Below are 17,794 nucleotides of genomic sequence, written 5' to 3' on the forward strand. Positions count from 1 at the left end.
ACTCACAGACACAGATCTTAAGTAGACAGAGAGGCAGGCAGAGAGAGAGGAGGAAGCAGGCTCCCCGCTGAGCAGAAAGCCCGATGCGGGGCTCGATCCCAGGACCCTGAGATCATGACCTGAGCCGAAGGCAGAGGCTTAACCCACTGAGCCACCCAGGCGCCCTTTTTTTATTTTTATATTTTTTAAAGATTTTACTTATTTATTTGACAGAGATCACAAGTAGGCAGACAGGCAGGCAGAGAGAGAGAGAGGAGGAAGCAGGCTCCCTGTCAAGCAGAGAGCCCAATGTGGGACTCGATCCCATCATCCTGAGATCATTACTTTTCAGTGGCATCTCTGTCATTTATCAAGAGTTTACATATGTATAGTTCTATTTCTGGCTATCTATTTTGTTCTTCTTTTTTTTTTTAAGATTATTTATTTATTTAGGGTGCCTGGGTAGCTCAATTGGTTGGGTGGCTGCCTTCAGCTAGGGTCGTGATCCTGGAGTCCTGGGATCAAGTCCCACATCAGGTTCCCAGCTCCACGGGGAGTCTGCTTCTCCCTCTGACCTTCTTCCCTCTTGTGTTCTTCTCCCCTCTCATGCTCTCTCTCACTGTCTCTCTGTATCAAATTAAAAAATAAAAAAGATTATTTGAAAGAGAGGGAGAGAGAGAGAAAGAGGGAACTCACAAGTAGAGGGGAAGGAGCAGAGGGAGAGGGAGAAGCAGACTCCCTGCTAAGCAGGGAGCCCAATGCGGGGCTGGATCCTAGGACCCTAGGATCATGACCTGAGCCGAAGGCAAACAAATAACTAAGACATCCAGGCCCCCCCATAAATAAAATATTTTTTAAATAAAGGAATTATGGGTATGGCTATTAGTATAGGGAACTGATTAAAATAAATAAAAAATCAAGTATGTTTTTGAGAAAGAATTGTTCATCAAAAGTACCATCAGCCTGCATTCAGTCTGCAATTGGTGGCCCCACAATTCTATGGGAAGGAAATGTGTAGAGAAAGCTTCTAAGTCCCCAAAAAGAGAGCATATTTTCCAAGGCTCTCTTCATAGTGACTAATAATAATTGATAAGGAACACCTTTCCAGAGGGCAGAACCGAGGGCCACGGTGAGCCGTGTTTTAGGGAGTCACTCCTAGTTAGAGAAAACAAGACCTATTCAAGAAATATTCCACTTTCCTAGAGTAGGAATGCTTGTAATTGTCTGCCCATTGGGATTTATAATTGTGTCTTCCATCTTTATCCTTCCAAATGAGAGTTTTATTGTAATTATCCTGACCCTGTTCTACTCTCATGTTGGGGTGGGGTGAAACAGATAACTTGGATTATTAGTTAACAGGCATCTAGGTTAAAAATGAACGTCTTCTAGGGCACCTGGGTGGCTCAGTGGGTTAAGCCTCTGCCTTCAGCTCAGGTCATGATCTCAGGGTCCTGGGATCAAGCCCCATATCGGGCTTCCTGCCCAGCAGGGAGCCTGCTTTCCTCCTCTCTCTGTTTGCCTCTCTTCCTAATTGTAATCCCTCCTGATGTCAAATAAATAAATATATTTGAAAAAAAATGAACCTCTTCTAGATCTGATATTGAAATGAACACAGCTGAGATCTTGGACTTTGAGCTCAGAGCAGTAACTGTGTGGGACCCTAGGGTCTTCCCTTTTGGGGAGGAGGTATTTAGTATTTAGTATGTGATGGGATGGGAACTGAATATTTAGTAATAAGAAGCATGGGCTGTGATTTTTTAAAAATTATTTATGGATTTGGTACCCATTTTTACAAGAGGATTGTACTCAAAATAAGCAGAAGTGATGTATATTGCCTCTTTCAGAAGATTTAAGGGTTACTTTGTGTTTTGTCATAAGTCTCTTTGCTTTCTCCTGTGACAGGCATTAATGTTTCAGATAATGGCTTACTTGCCAGTCTTGGTCCCATAGCAAAGAAGATATCAGCTGAAGTGCTGACCCACAATGAACACAGAAAGCACAAAACAAACGTTTGCGGTCATAAGCCACTGGGATATTTGTCATTTATTGTTGCCACATAACCTATTCTTCCATAGCCAATACAACCATGCTTACAATATTAAAAAAGACAAAATGCAAGCCTAAAATTGTCTTCAGAAAATAGAAAATTATAAAAAGGAGCAGAAAATATTTGAAAAAGAACCAAATAGAGCTTCAGTAAATGATAACTATATAACCTAAAAAAAATTCAGCTTAACAGGTTGACGGAAGATTGATCATGCTAAAGAGAGAATTAGTGAACTAGAACGTAGATCTGTAGATACTACCAGGAATGCTTTTTTTTTTTTTTTTTTTTTAGATTTTATTTATTTATTTGACAGACAGAGATCACAAGTAGGCAGAGAGGCAGGCAGAGAGAGAGAGGAGGAAGCAGGCTCCCCACTGAGCAGAGAGCCCGATGCGGGGCTCGATCCCAGGACCCTGAGATCATGACCTGAGCCGAAGGCAGAGGCTTTAACCCACTGAGCCACCCAGGCACCCCACCAGGAATGCTTTTAAGAGGGACCAAAAAAAGATGGAAAACACAGAAGTGGGATTAAGATGTATGGTGGATAGAGTGAGAGGATTTATTCATTTAGTTGGGATTACATAAGAAAAGTTGAGAAAGAATGGGGCAGAGGCAATATTTGAAGATGTAATGACTGAAACTCTTTTAGAATGAATTAAAGAAGCTCAATAATCCCAAATAGTATCAATAAAAATAAATCTACCCATAAAGTTTCACATTACAGAAACTACAAAAAATAGACAAAGAAAACAAAATCTCTGAAGCACCAGAGGAACAGAGTGGTTGACTTCAAAGGAGCAGTAGTTGGGTTAATAGTTAACTTCCTAACAGCCACAATGCAAATCAGGTGATAGTGGAATGGTATCTTGAAAGGGCTCATGTAAAATATCTGCCCATGTAGAACTGGAATTAAAGATATCTTTCATGAATGAGGGTGAAAGAATAATGGACAAAACCTGATAAACGGAAAGCTGAGAGAGTTGATCTCTAGCAGATGCTACCTATAGGAAATTCTGAAGAGTGAACTTGAGACAGAAGGAGAGTGATCCTTGAGGGAGGAGCTGAGGTGCAAGAAGGAAAGAAGAGCAAAGAAGGTGGCAAGTATATGGGTAGACACTGTAAAGCCAGCAATAATAATGTCCTAGTGTGGTTAAATAAGTAAAATTGCACACCAGTGACAACAGCCATGATTTAATCCGGGAGGGGGCTAGTGCATTTTAAAAGATCCTCATATCACCTGAAAATAGTTGGTAAAGATGCTCTTTAGCTTTGGCTTTGGTAAAGTAAATATGCACACAGTTGTTGCTAGGGTAACTACAAGAGGTAGAACCAGTGCATTATTTCCAAACCAGTCCATGAAGAAAAGGAATGATAAAATACTCACTGTTGGCAGGTGGAAGTTTGTCAAAGCAACAAGGATGACTTTCAGGTTTCTAAATTTGGCAATGAGGTGGATGAGAATACTCTTCCCTGAAGTAGACAACAGGAGGAAGAGGAAGTGTGGAAGAAGAATGGTGAGTTCCCTGTGTGGGACAAGTTGAATGTGAGGTGTTTAAGGGATGACTGAGTGGGGATGACCAGGAGGCAGCTGTTGAGTGTCCTCAGGGAGGCACAGGGCCGAGGCAGGTTTTTTGTTTTTTTAATCTTTTTGTTTGTTTGGTTTTGGGAGCGTCTTTATTTTTTAAGTTAATTATTTTATTAACATATAATGTATTATTTGCCCCAGGGGTACAGATATGTGAATTGTCAGAATTGCACATTTCACAGCACTCACCAAAGCACATACCATCCCCAGTGTCCATAACCCAACCACCCACTCCCTACCCTCTTCCCCTCAGCAACCCTCAGTTTGTTTTGTGAGATTAAGAGTCTCTTATGGTTTGTCTCCCTTCAAGTCCCATCTTGTTTCATTTTTTCCTTCCCTATCCCCCATGGTCTCCTGACCCTACCTCTCAAATTCCTCATATCAGAGAGATCCTGTGATAATGGTCTTTCTCTGATTGTCTTATTTCACTCAGCATAATACCCTCTTGTTCCATCCATGTCATTGCAAATGCAAGATTTCATTTCTTTTGATGGCTGCATAGTATTCCATTGTATATATATATATATATATATATATATATATATATATATATATATATATATATATATACCACCTCTTCTTTATCCATTCATCTGTTGATGGCCATTTAGGTTTTTTTTCATAGTTTGGCTATTGTGGACATTGCTGCTATAAACATTGGGGTGCATGTACCCCTTCAGTTCCCTATATTTATATCTTTAGGATAAATACCCAGTAGGAACCTCCATGCTGTTTTCCAGGGTGGCTGCACCAGCTTGCATTCCCACCAACAGTGTAGGAGGGTTCCCCTTTCTCCGCATCCTCACCAGCATGTCATTTCCTGACTCGTTAATTTTAGCCATTCTTACTGGCGTGAGGTGGTATCTGATTGTGGTTTAGATTTGTATTTCCCTGATGCCAAGTGATATGGAGCACTTTTTCCTGTGTCTGTTGGCCATCTGGATGTCTTCTTTGCAGAAATGTCTGTTCGTGTCCTCGGCCCATTTCTTGATTGGATTATTTGTTCTTTGGGTGTTGAGTTTGATAAGTTCTTTAGAGATTTTGGATACTAGCCCTTTATCACATATGTCATTTGCAAATCTCTTCTCCCTTTCTGTCAGTTGTCTTTTGGTTTTGTTGACTGTTTCCTTTGCTGTACATAAGCTTTTGATCTTGATGAAGTCCCAATAGTTTGTTTTTGCCCTTGCTTCCCTTGCCCTTGGTGATGTTTCTAGAAAGAAGTTGCTGTGGCTGAGGTCGAAGAGGTTGCTGCCTGTGTTCTCTTCAAAGATTTTGATGGATTCCTGTCTCACATTGAGGCCTTTCATCCATTTTGAGTTTCTTTTTGTATGTGGTGTAAGGAAATGGTCCAGTTTCATTCTTCTGCACGTGGCTGTCCCATTTTCCCAACACCATTTGGTGAAGAGACTGTCTTTTTTCCATTGGACATTCTATCTTGCTTTGTCGAAGACTAGTTGACCATACAGTTGAGGGTCTATTTCTGGGCTCTCTATTCTGTTTCATTGATCTATGTGTCTGTTTTTGTGCCAGGACCATACTGTCTTGATGATGACAGCTTTGTAATAGAGCTTGAAGTCTAGAATTGTGATACCACCAACTTTGGCTTTCTTTTTCAACATTCCTCTGGCTATTAAGGGTCTTTTCTGGTTCCATATAAATTTTAGAATTATTTGTTCCATTTCTTTGAAAAAACTTGATGGTATTTTGATAGGGATTGCATGAAACGTGTAGATTGCTTTAGGTAGCATAGACATTTTCACAATATTTGTTCTTCCAATCCATGAGTATGGAATGTTTTTCCATTTCCTTATGTCTTCCTCAATTTCTTTCATGAGTACTTTCTAGTTTTCTGAGTACAGATTCTTTGCCTCTTTGGTTAGGTTTATTCCTAGGTATCTTATGGTTTTGGGTGCAATTGTAAATGGAATTGACTCCTTAATTTCTTTTTCTTTTGTTTTGTTGTTGGTGTATAGAAATGCAACTGATTTCTGTGCATTGATTTTACATCTTGACACTATACTGAATTCCTGTATTAGTTCTAGCAGTTTTGGAGTGGAGTCTTTTGGGTTTTCCACATAAAGTATCATATCATCTGCAAAAAGTGAGAATTTGACTACTTCCTTGCCGATTTAGATATCTTTTATTTCTTTCTGTTGTCTGATTGCTGAGGCTAGGACTTCATAGTACTATGTTGAATAGCAGCAGTGGTAGTGGACATCCTTGCCGTATTCCTGACCTTAGGGGAAAAGCTATCAGTTTTTCCCCATTGAGAATGATATTTGGTGTGGGTTTTTCATAGATGGCTTTGATGATATTGAGGTAGGTACCCTCTATGCTTACACTGTGAAGAGTTTTGATCAAGAAAGGATGCTGTACTTTGTTAAATGCTTTTTAGCATCTATTGAGAGGATTAATGCATTGTATCACATTGATTTGCAGATGTTGAACCAACCTGGCAGCCCAGGAATAAATCCCACTTGGTCATGGTGAATAATCCTTTTAATGTACTGTTGGATCCTATGGGCTAGTATTTTGGTGAGAATTTTTGCAACTGTGTTCATTAAGGATATTGGTCTGTAATTCTCCTTTTTGATGCAGTCTTTGGCTTTGGGATCAAGGTAATGCTGGCCCCATAAAATGAGTTTGGAAGTTTTCCTTCCATTTCTATTTTTTGGAAGTTTCAGGAGAATGGGTATTAATTCTTCTTTTGGGTAGAATTCCCCTGTGAAGCCTTCTGGCCCTGGGCTCTTGTTTGTTGGGAGATTTTTGATGACTGCTTCAATCTCCTTACTGGTTATGGGTCTGTTCAAGTTTTTTATATCTTCCTGGTTCAGTTTTGGTAGTGTATACGTCTCTAGGAATGCATCCATTTCTTCCAGATTGTTGTTTGCTGGTGTATAGTTGCTCATAATATGTTCTTGTAATTGTTTGTATTTCTTTGGTGTTGGTTGTGATTTCTCCTCTTTCATTCATGATTTTCTTCATTTGAGTCCTTTAATTTTCATTTGTTTTTGTGAATTTTTCAATTCTTTAATTTCCTGGTTGACACATTCATTCTTTAGTAAGATGCCCTTTAGTCTCCATGTGTTTGAGTTCTTTCCAACTTTCCTCTTGTATTTGAGTTCTGGCTTCAGAGCATTTTGGTCTGAAAATATACAGGGAATGATCCCAGTCCTTTGGTACTGGCTGAGACCTGATTTGTGACCCAGGATCTGGTCTATTCTGGAGAATGTTCCATGTACACTAGAGAAGAATGTGTATTCTCTTGCTTTGGGATGGCATGTTCTGAATATATCCATGATGTCCATCTGGTCCAGTGTATCATTTAAGGCCTTTATTTCCTTGTTGATCTTTTGCTTGGATGATCTGTCCATTTCAGTGAGGGGGTTGTTAAAGTCCCCTACTATTGTATTATTGTCGATTTGTTTCTTTGATGTTGTTATTTATTGGTTTATATAATTGACTGCTCCCATGTTAGGAGCATAGATATTTAAACTCGTTAGATCTTCTTGTTGGACAGACCCTTTAAGTATAATATAGTGTCCTTACTCATCTCATATTATAGTCTTTGACTTAAAATCTAATTTATCTCATATAAGGATTGCTACCCCAGCTTTCTTTTGATGTCCATTAGCATGGTAAATTCTTTTCTACCTCCCAACTTGAAATCTGGAGGTGTCTTTTGTTCTAAAATGAGTTTCTTGTAGATAGCATATCGATGGGTTTTGTTTTTTTATCCATTCTGATACCCTGTGTCTTTTGATTGGGGCATTTAGCCCATTTACATTCAGGTTAACTATTGAAAGATATGAATTTAGTGTCATTGTATTGCCTATAAGGTGACTGTTACTGTATATTGTCTCTGTTCCTTTTAGGTCTACTCCTTTTAAGCTCTCTCTTTGCTTAGAGGACCCCTTTCATTATTTCCTGTAGGGCTGGTTTGGTGTTTGCAAATTCTTTTAATTTTTGTTTGTCCTGAAGCTTTTTATCTCTCCTTCTATTTTCAGTGATAAGTTAGCTGGATATAGTATTCTTGGATGCATACTTTTCTCATTTAGTGCTCTGAATATATCATGCCAGTTCTTTCTGGCCTGCCAGGTCTCTGTGGATTGGTCTGCTGCCAATATAATATTTCTACCATTGTATGTTATAGGCTTCTTGTCCTGAGCTGCTTTCTGGATTTTCTCTTTGTCACTAAGACTTGTAAGTTTTACTATTAGATGATGACCTATTTTTATTGATTTTGAGGGGGTTTCTCTGTGCCTCCTGGATTTTCATGCTTGTTCCCTTTGCCATATTAGGGAAATTCTCTACTATAATTTGCTTCTGTATACCTTCTGCCGCTCTCTCTTTCTTCTTCTTCTGGAATCCCAATTCTTCTTCTTCTTTTTTTTTAAGATTTTATTTATTTATATGACAGACAAGTAGGCAGAGAGGCAGATAGAAAGAGAGAGAGATGAGGAAGCAGGCTCCCTGCTGAGCAGAGATCCTGATTCTGGGCCTGCTCCCAGGACCCTAGGATCATGACCTGAGCTAAAGGCAGAGGCCTTAACCCACTGAGCCACCCAGGCACCTCCTGGAATCCCAATTATTCTAATATTGTTTTGTCTTATGTTATCACTTATCTCTTGAATTCTCCCTTAATTGTTCAGTAGTTGTTTGTCTCTCTTTTGCTCAGCTTCTTTATTTTCTGTCATTTGGTCTCCTATTTATCATTAATTTTCTCTTCTGCCTCATTTGTCCTAGCAGTAAGAGCCTCCATTTTTTATTACACCTCATTAATAGCTTTTTTTTTTTTTTTACTCCAAGTTGGTTAGATTTTAGTTCTTTTATTTCTCTAGAAAGGGCTTTTATTTCTCCAGACAGGTTTCTCTAATATCTTCCATGCCTTTTTCAAGCCCAGCTAGCACCTTGGAATCATTGTTCTGAACTCTAGTTCTGACATATTACCAATGTCCGTATTGATTAGGTCCCTAGCTGTTGGTACTGCCTCTTGTTCCTTTTTTTTGTGGTGAGTTTTTCCACCTTGTCATTTTATCCAGATAAGAATATATGAATGAGAGAATAAAATACTAAAAGGGTGGCAGAGGCCCAGAAAATGTATGCTATCCAAACCAGAAGAAACCTAGAACTGGGGGGAGAAGGAAGGGGGAGAAAAGAAATAAAAATAAAAAATATAAAATATTAAAAATATGTATATATTAGACTGGTGAATAGAACATAGCCACCCACTTGATTTTGGGTGTATTCTGATCCCTTTTAAGAAACTCTCTCCCAAAATTTTAAAGAAAGAAAAACTTATATATATATACAAAAATATAAGTAAACACAGTGAAGGGATGGGATATGACTGTAAAGATGAAAATTTAAAAAAATTCTAGAAAAGGAATTGATAATTTCGTTGGAAAAAGAAAAAAAAAGAGATCAGGCTGGAGACTAGAATAAAGCCAAGTCTAGATTTAGGGTATATTTTGATCTATTAGAGGAAATTGTATCCCAAAATTTTAAAGAAAAAAAACCTATATGTATACAAAAAATAAGATTAAAAGCAATGAAGGGATAAAATATGAGTATAACAATGAAGATTTTAAATGATTTTTTAAAAAAAGTTATTGTTAAGATAAACTAGTTTAAAAGTGCTAAAAGAAGAATGAGGAAAAGTTAAAAGAAATAGAATAAGAAAAAAGGTAAAATAAAAAAATTTAACTTTGCAAGACTAAAGGATCATGGTGAAAAAAGCCATGAATTCTATGTGTTTCTTTCCCCTAGCTCTGGAGTTCCACTGTTCTGGTAGATCACTGAACTTGGTCTTGGCTGGATGTTCTTGCTGATCTTCTAGGGGAGAGGGGCCTGTGGCAGTGATTCTGCAATGTCTTTTCCCAAGGTGGAGTTGCATCACTCTTGCCAGAGGCCAGGCTAAGTAATCTGAGGTTCACTCTCAGTAGCTTTTTTCCCCTGAACACTTTCTGTACAGTTTTGGAGGTCGGGAATGAAAATGGCAGCCTCCCAGTCCCCAGCCTGGAGGAGCCAAGCCCTGGGGGCCCCACTCCTCAGTGTGCGCTCAGAGAAAAGCAGTCAATCCCTCCTATCTCCCTGGTCTCTGGCCACGCTCTGTGCTCACCTGGCCTGTGACTGAGCATTTCTGTCTGGTATGTGGCCCTGTTTGGAATCTCCAAACCCAGTAGATTCCTGCTGTGTACTACCGCACCACTCCTCCCAGAGGAGGAAGGAGGGTGTCTCTCCAGATCTGCCACTTGTGGGGGTCACTGCTAGAAGAGCAGTGGCCAGACTGTGCCTTGGATCATGGTTTAAGGTAACCCCAAGCTGAGAGTACACTGTTTGGCTCCGTCTCTGTAGTCGACTTCCCCACTCCGATACCTGAGGGCTCTACCACACTCAGACACTCCCGGTCTTTCTATGACCCCGCAGGATATGAGACCACACTGTTCCTGTGAGGGCTCCACCCCCGCTCAGCTTCTGGAGGGATGTCCCTCAATGGAGCAGACTTCTTAAAAGTTCTCATTTTGTGCTTGATTGCTCCACTGCTTGCTGGGAGTCAGCCCCTCCCATCGTGGGCTATCTTCCCATCGTTTTTGATTCACTTCTCTGCACGTCCTCCCTTACAGAAAGTGGTTGATTTTCTGTTCCTAGACTTGCCGCTCTTCACCTCTTCTATCTTCTGTTGAGTATGTAGGTGTTCAGAATGGTTTGATAACTATCAAGCTGAACTCCTGGGACCCGATGGCATTTCAGTCTGCTGCTCTCCACCATCTTGCTTCGATCCTTGGGAGCTTCTTCTTAAGTTTATTTATTTTTTTTTCTTCTTAAGTTTAAAATGATTCTTAGTTTTTTCCTCAACTTATAAATTTGCTTAACTGTTTTGAGTTAATCTTGGCTCCACTGTCTTCTTATACATTTTTAACAGATTTTTCCAGTATCACCTGGAGCAAAATTGTGAAATTGATGTCTCTGGAAGCCTTTTTAAAAAGTAAAGTGCTAAAAAAAAAAAAAAAAAAAAAAAGTAAAGTGCTTTTCTGCTATAAAAAGATTTGAGTTTGTCCTCCCTACCTTCCCCCACGTCTAAAAGGCTGGATTTTTCCAAGTATAAGAAGAGTTGTGTTTTGGTTTTTATTTTCTGGATTTTTTTTTTTTTTTTAACTAATTAAGAATTTCTACTCTTCTCTGCCATCTGGTGGCTTGTGAATGGAACATTGCATTTGGAAGAAAAACAAGGAATTGGAGCTATTTTGAGATAAATAACTTACTGAAGAAAAGCAATATATGGTTGTATGTGTTTAACTTTGAAACTACCAAATCACAGCAGTAGTTTTGGGGCACAGAAATTTGTCTGTTTCTGTGGTATTTTCTGGATTTGGTACACGCTCTTCTCTTTATCTCCTGTGTCCTGCTTCACCTTCTAAAATTTTTGACCTCCTGTGTAGTGCTAAGGAAACTGAGTAATCAAAGTTACAAATTCCCTTCTGCATTTAATTAAAGGCTTGTTGACATGTATGAGTGGTCTCCTTTAGTTTCCATTTGGACATCATCTCCTCTGCTATCTCTGTAATACCTTGTACTAGGCAGAAAAACAACCTCCACAAAGATGTCCGTATCTTTATTTCCAGACCTGTGAATGTGGTACCTTATGTGGCATAATGTGCTTTTAGGTAAGATTAAGTCCCAACGACCTTAAGAGAGGGAGACTATTTGGGGTTATCTGCGTGGGTATGGTTTAATCATATGGGCCCCTCTCCCTGCTAGTCAGAGAGTCAGAGAAAGGGGACTGAGGAGAGAGATCAAAGATGGGAGTGAAAAAAAAAAAAAAAACCAGAAATTTGAAGTGTGAAAGAATCTAGACTGGCTTTGTAGATGTAGGGAGGGGGCCACGAGCCAGGGAATGTCAAAGAAACCTTCTCTCTGCTATAGCCTCCAGAAAAGAATGCAGCCTTATTAACAGCTTAATTATAGCCTAGTGAAACTGGTGTCAGAATTCTTACATATAAAAGTGTGAGATAATAAATTTGTGGTGTTTTCAGCCACTGGGTTTGATGTAATTTGTTACGACTATGATAGAAAACACCTCATGTTTTGTTAGAATTTGGTCTGGAGGCCTGGATTGGGAGGAGTGCAGAGCTAGCTTGAATTTGATCTAGTGTCAAACTAGAGAATTGGTTGGTAATAAACTAGTTTCTTCAGCAAGTTTAATGATGCTCCTCTCTTTCCAAGTTATGTTGTGACCCTGTAAGAACCCATCTATCCTATTATTTTCACCCTCCTCTGTTTCTGGACTTTGTTGCTACTTCCTTTTTCAACGTGTTCCTCCTCTTTTCTTGACTAAAGGCAGGAGTTTGAAATAGATTTGCTTATCACGTGAGGGCAAGTTCACAGTTCTTGATAATGAAAGTCTCATAATTTAGTAGGGGAAACTGACAAGTAAACAAATACTGCAAATCTGTCTGATAAAAGCAATAATAAGAGTGAGCATGGGATAGAGGCCTCAAACCTGGCCAACAAATTCAAGGGTCTGATTGATTCTTTTAATTCATTATCACAGATCGTAACTGAGAACTCCAGATTTTCTGGAAATACTCCTAACTTTCCCAGCAATCTTAGATTCATCCCGCCATTCTCGGAAACAGCTCTTTCTCCTCTCTCTCCACAGCTTTCTTCATTCCTCTTTCTGGTGGCTTAAAATATATCCACAAATTCTTTAATAATCTTCCTTTCCAGAAGTGGAGCTTAAGTCCCCTCCCCCTTGAATATGGGCTGGACCTGGTGATTTGTTTCAAACAAACTAATATGTCAGAAGTGACTCTCTCTCTCCTCCCCCCTCCCATATATGTGAAATCATCACATTGTATGCTTTTAATATATTAAATTTTATTTGTCAATTATACCTTGACAAAACTAGAAGAAAAAGAAATGACTATGTATGACTTCTTAGACTAGGTCATAAAAAAACATTGTGGTTTCTCTTGCTCTCTGTTGCTCTAGAATCATTCACCCTGAAGGAAGCCAACTGCCATGTAAAAAGCTTCTCTATGGAGAGGGCCTCATGGCAAGGATAAGGTCAGAGGCCAAAAACCTTGTGGGTGAGCAGTCTTGGAAGCAGATCCTCCAGCCCTGGCTGACATCTCGATGACAAGCTCTGACAAACCCTGAATCTATCACCCAGGTAAGTCTTCTGTGAATACCTGATTCACTCAAACTCTGAGATAGTAACTGTTTGTTGTTTTAAGCTGTTGAATTTGGGAGGTAGTTGGTCATAAGTAACTACTACAAATCTTGGTACTTGAAAGTGGAATTCCTTTATAATAAACCAAAAAAAAAATCCAAAAATTTTGGAAAGAAGCAGTAGGCAGAAGCTGAAAGGACTTTGTGGAAAATGTTAGAGAAAAATTGAAGCCTCTTGAAGAGCCTGTGAGAAGAAGCCTCATGGCTTTTCAGGAGACCATGGTTGAAAGCTTAAGGGAAAGTAACAAAAATATTACTGGAAATGGAAGGAAAGGGGATCCTTTTTGTGTAGAAGTGGAAAGTTTAGCAACACTGTCAGCTGTGTTCATGTGAAAAGTAGCAAATACCCATAAAGAACTGGGTGGTTTAGGTAAAGAAATTGCCAGGTGGGATGGTAAAGCTGCTTCCTTCTTACAGTCTCTGCTTATGGTAAAATGTTGAGAGAAGAGAGAGATCTGTTAAAGAAAAGTTGGTTAAACACAAAGGGACCAGGAATTATTAGTCTAAAAATTTCCCAGCATCTTCAGAAAGCAAATGGCGCTAAATTTAAGAACCGGCTTCTGGGCGAAGATGAAAATCCAGGGAACTGTGAGGAAAACATGATCTTCTGAGCTACTAAGTTTTGGGGGGATGATTTTGTTTTATAGAAATGGGATTGATAGACTTTGTCATCCTTACTCAAAGTTGATCACTTTGCTTGAGACTCTGTGGAGAAACTAGCAGCCCTCTTTCATTTTCCTAACGCTGTGTGTGGTGTGCCAACATGTGTGTCTGGGTGCTCTGCTTCCTTCCCAATGAAATGAATACATGCCAGCCTTTCCATTAGTGCTTTCCAATCCATCCACATTTCAAGGACTTTATTTAAACAACAGACCTTCGCTCTCTTTTGTTGTCAGTTTCTCCCACTGTATTGATTGATTCTCATCAACAAACATGCTCTCTTATCTGTCATCTTATGAAAACAAACCCTCATTTTATTCCATATCCCTTTCTCGCCATTACCCCATATCTGCAGCCCTTTACGAGAAAACTTCTTTGATGCTACTTCATTTGTCATTCCCCTTCAGTCCATCCCTTGTGTCTTTTGTCTCCATCATTCAGCTAAAAATTTGTTGGTTCGCATCACAAATCACCTTCATCCTACCCAAGCCACTGGTCTCTCTTCTAATCTTAGCTGACCTCTCAGTAGGATTTGCTTTAGGTAATGTCTCCCTTGCTATTTTTTTAAATGGCTTTATTGAAATATAATTTACATACTATATAGTTCACCAGTTTAAATCATATAATACGGTGTTTTTAGTATATTCATGGGATTGTGTAGCCATCACTACCATTTAGTGTTAACACATTTTTGTCCCCCCTAAAAGAAACTGTGTACTTACTAGTAGGCACTCCTCATTTCCCCTTCCTCCTCTCTCCCAGCCCAACACAACCACTAATCTGCTTTCTGTTTCTATAGATTTTCCTCTTCTGGACATGTCTTGTAAAGGGAGTCCTATAATATCTGGTCTTTTGTGTCTGACATCTTTCACTTAGGTGAATGTTTTCAAAGTTCATCTAGGTTGTACCATGTACCAATATTTCATTCCTTTTCATTGCCAAATAATATCCCATAATATGCCACATTTTATTTATCCATTCACCGGTTAATAGACATTTAGGTTGTTTCCACTTTTGGGTTCTTTTTTTTTTTTTTTAAAGATTTTATTTATTTATTTGACAGACAAAGATTACAAGTAGGCAGAGAGGCAGTCAGAGAGAGGAGGAAGTATGCTCCCTGCTGAGCGGAGAACCCGATGGGGGGCTCGATCCCAGGACCCTGGGATCATGATCTGAGCTGAAGGCTGAGGCTTTAACCCACTGAGCCACCCAGGGGCCCCTCCACTTTTGGGTTCTTATGATAATAATGATGCTCTGAATATTTTATGTTTAACTTTTTATTTGGACATATGTTTTCATTTCTCTTGAAAAAATCCCTAGGAGTGGGATTGCTGGCTCATATGGTAACACTATGTTTAGCTTTTCAAAGAACCTCCAGACTGTTTTCCAAAGTGGTACACATTTCACATTCCCACCAGCAATGTACGAAGGCTCCAATTTTTCCCACACCCTTACTAACGTTTGATTGTTTATCTTTTATGTTATAACAGTCTCCTATAGACTGAATGTTTATATCTTCCCTCAAATTCATTTATGGAGACCCTAATTCCCAGTGTGATGACATTTGGTGGTGGAGCTTTGGAGGTAATTAGGATTTGTATAGGTCATGAGGGTGGAATCCCCATGATGGGCTTGGTTCTCTTAGAAGAAAATGAAGAGATCAGGCCCTTTCTTTCTCAGCCATGTGAGGGAAGAGGGCCCTCACCAAGACCCTGACCAAGATGGCACCCTGATCACAGAATTCTAGCCTCCAGAATCAGAGAAATAAATTTCTGTTGGTTAGGCCACCCAGTCTATGGTATTCTGTTACAGCAGCCCTCATTTGTGGAACACTTCCCTGTTTGGGCTTCTAAGATATTACAATTTCCTACTTTTTTTTCCTTTCTCACTTGCTGCTCTTTCTCAGTCTCTTTCATGTGTTTACCTCATCTTCCCCTTCATTCTCCTTTTCTTCCACCAAGGTATTAAATGTGGGAATGCCCCAGGGCTCTTTCTGTCTTTTTTTTTCTCATTCATTTATTTTATTTATTTTTTATTATGTTTTTTTAGTCACCATGCAGTGCATCATTAGTTTTTGATGTAGTGTTCCATGATTCATTGTTTGTTTATAACACCCAGAGCCCAGGGCTCTTTCTTGGGATATCTTCTTTATACACTCTTACCATGCCATCTTGTCTTATGTCTTTAAATACCATGTGGAAATTGCTTCCAAATGTCTATCTTTAGCTCTCACACTTCCCTTACATGTGTACCCCTCTATCCAGTTGTTTACTTAATCACTCTTCATAGATGTCTAATGGGGATTTCAGACTTAACATGTCCAAAACAAAACTCGTGGTTTTCACCCATGGAGAACTGCCTCCTCTCCCAGTCTTAAAAATTTCAGTAAATGGGGGCGCCTGGGTGGCTCAGTGGGTTAAGCCGCTGCCTTCGGCTCAGGTCATGATCTCAGGGTCCTGGGATCGAGTCCCGCATCGGGCTCTCTGCTCAGCGGGGAGCCTGCTTCCCTCTCTCTCTCTGTCTGCCTGCCTCTCTGTCTACTTGTGATTTCTCTCTGTCAAATAAATAAATAAATAAAATCTTTAAAAAAAAAAATTTCAGTAAATGGAATTCCTGTCCACCTCGTTGCTTAAGTCAGAAGCCTGGGAGCCATTCTTGATTCCTCCTGTTTTCTTATACCCTATATCAAGTCCCTCAGCAAATTACTTTTAACCATGCCCACCTTAGTGTATTTGAATTTATCTACTTTCTTTCATTTCTGTGAACTTAGTCCTAGATATCATTATCTGTTCCCTGGACTACTGTGGTAGACCTCAGTTCATTTCCTTGCCTCTCTTCTGCAGTCCATGATTCATAGAGTAGCCAGTCATCATATAAATTTTAAGATATCACATCGTGTTACTTCTTTGTTTAAAATACTTCATTTGTTTCTGTTGCTCTTAAAATTGCTCTTAAAATCTACATTTCTTTGCCTGGCCTATGAGACCCTGCATGATTTGGCCCTTACCAGATCTCTGCTCTCATTACCGACTGTTCTTTGTTAGTATTATTCAGCCCAATGGCCTACTTTCTTCCTTGGGGCTTTTATACTAGCTCTTTCCTCTGCCTGGAAGATTCTTCCCCAAGATCTTCACATGGCCAACTTCTTATCATTTATATTTTAACACCTATCATTCCTAATTTTTTGTGTGTGTTTATTTATTGTCTGCTCTTCCAGCAACCCCTCCATTGGTTATAAAATCCTTGAAAATCCTGTCTTGTTCAGGCATGCATTTCTGGTACGTAACATGGTTTCTGTAGACTCTCCTTAAATATTTGTTTAAAAATTTATTATTTATTGAATTATAGTTGCCATAGAACATTATATTAGTTTTAGTTGTACAAATAATAATTTGATTTATTTATATATTGTGAAATGATTACCACAATAGGTTTAGTTAACATCCTTCACCATACATAGTTATAGTTTTTTTTCTGTGATGAGGATTTTTAAGATCTGTTCTCTTAGCAACTTTAAAATATACAGTACAGTATTGTTAACTGTAATCACCATGTTATACCTTACATCCCCAGGTCTTAATTTACCCTATAACTAGAAATTTGTACCTTTGGGCCACCTTCATCTAGTTCACCCCTCCTCCCTCCCACATCCTGTGTCTAGCAGCTACCAGTCTCTTCTCTATGGAGAAGAATTCATCCTATCTATGAGGTGCATTATCTTAAGATTCCACTTACAAGATTATACAGAGTTCTTTGTGTGTGTGTCACTTAATTCATTTAGCATATTGCCCTCACGGTCCATTCATGTTATCTAAAGATAGTATCATTCTTTTTTATGGCTGAAAAAATGTTTCATTGTGCATATATACACCACATTTTAAACTGGGGCACCTGCATGGCTCAGTCGGTTAAGCATCTGCCTTCAGCTCAAGTGATGGGTCCCAGGGTCCCAGGGTCCTGGGACTGAGCCCTGCATCAGGCTCTCTGCTCAGCAGGGAGTCTGCTTCTCCCTCTCCCTCTGCCTGCTGCTCCTACTGCTTCTGCTCTGTCTCTGTCAAATAAATAAATAAAATCTTTTTTTTAAAAATCCATTCATCCATCAGTGGACGTTTAGGTTGTTTCCATGTCTCAGGTATTATAAATAATACTATAAGGAACACTGGGGTGCAGATACCTTTTGGAGAGTTCAGATAAATACCCAGCAGTGGAATTGCTAGATTGTACGGTAGTTCTATTTTAAAAATTTTAAGGTACCTCCACACTGTTTTCTATGGTGGCTGCACTAATTT

The 17,794-nt window shown here is 39.3% G+C and overlaps 1 protein-coding gene across 7 annotated transcripts in view; it reads left to right on the plus strand.

Annotated features, from left to right (window-relative positions):
• KLHL3 (kelch like family member 3) overlaps window positions 1-17,794 on the plus strand; it is a 293,373-nt gene that overhangs the window by 106,698 nt on the left and 168,881 nt on the right. For 3 of the 7 annotated variants that reach the window (XM_082725548.1, XM_082725549.1, XM_082725550.1), the window contains 2 exons: window positions 3,420-3,540; window positions 12,606-12,786. The exons of 3 other annotated variants lie outside the window; for them this stretch is intronic. The gene's annotated coding sequence lies outside the window, so the exon portion shown is untranslated. The remainder of the gene's footprint in view (window positions 1-3,419; window positions 3,541-12,605; window positions 12,787-17,794) is intronic. One more of the 7 variants, XM_082725551.1, reaches the window with a different exon arrangement.

This window comes from Mustela nivalis (assembly GCF_964662115.1).
Source record: "Mustela nivalis genome assembly, chromosome: 3".
NCBI classification, from domain to species: Eukaryota; Metazoa; Chordata; class Mammalia; order Carnivora; family Mustelidae; genus Mustela; species Mustela nivalis.